General features: G+C 49.0%; 1 non-coding gene across 1 annotated transcript; it reads right to left on the bottom strand.

Moving 5' to 3' along the window:
• Positions 1 to 485: 485 nt before the first annotated feature.
• TRNAD-GUC (transfer RNA aspartic acid (anticodon GUC)) lies at positions 486 to 557 on the bottom strand. Its single transcript has one exon. It is a non-coding gene; the product is annotated as a tRNA-Asp (tRNA).
• Between the last annotated feature and the right edge of the window lie 311 nt (positions 558 to 868).

Here is an 868-nt window from a genome sequence, read left to right as displayed (position 1 = left end):
AGGATTCATCAGACCAGTCTGTTTGGCAGGGATCTAGTGGGTGATCTGTTCTTTCATCAGATGACACTTAATGTCTGGTTTCTGTTCCTTATCATTATCAACAACATTTGATGCTTAGTACCTAGATTCCTTAATTTATAGGTGGCTTGTAATAGGAAATTCTAATACTGTTATTTAATTTTCATTAGCTGAAATAATTTTTTTTTTTTTGAGACGGAGTCTCGCTCTGTCGCCCAGGCCGGCTCACTGCAAGCTCCGCCTCCCGGGTTCACACCATTCTCCTGCCCCAGTCTCACGAGTAACTGGGACTACAGGCGCCTGCCACCACACCCAGCTAATTTTTTTTTGTATTTTTATTAGAGACGGGTTTCACCGTGTTAGCCAGGATGGTCTCAATCTCCTGACCTCGTGATCCACCCACCTCAGCCTCCCAAAGTGCTGGGATTACAGACGTGAGCCACTGTGCCTGGCCAAACATTATTAGCCTCCCCGTCGGGGAATCGAACCCCAGTCTCCTGCGTGACAGGCAGGGATACTCACCGCTATACTAACGAGGATCGCCTTTTTTTTTTGAGACGGAATCTCAGTCCGTCACCCAGGCTGGAGTGCAGTGGTGCAATCTCGGCTCACTGCAATCTCCTCCTCCCGGGTTCAAGCGATTTTCCTGCCTCAGCCTCCCGGGTAGCTGGGACTACAGGTGCATGCCACCATGCCCAGCTAATTTTTTGTTGTTGTTGTTATTTTTTTTTAGTAGAGATGGGGTTTCACTGTGTTAGCCAGGATGATCTCAATCTCCTGACCTCGTGATCTGCCCACCTCGGCCTCCCAAAGTGTTGAGATTACAGGCGTGAGCCACCGTGCCTGGCTC

This window comes from Symphalangus syndactylus, chromosome 3, assembly GCF_028878055.3.
Source record: "Symphalangus syndactylus isolate Jambi chromosome 3, NHGRI_mSymSyn1-v2.1_pri, whole genome shotgun sequence".
Classification (NCBI taxonomy): Eukaryota; Metazoa; Chordata; class Mammalia; order Primates; family Hylobatidae; genus Symphalangus; species Symphalangus syndactylus.
Note: the sequence above shows the minus strand (reverse complement) of the source record. Positions and strands in the feature narration are given on the sequence as shown.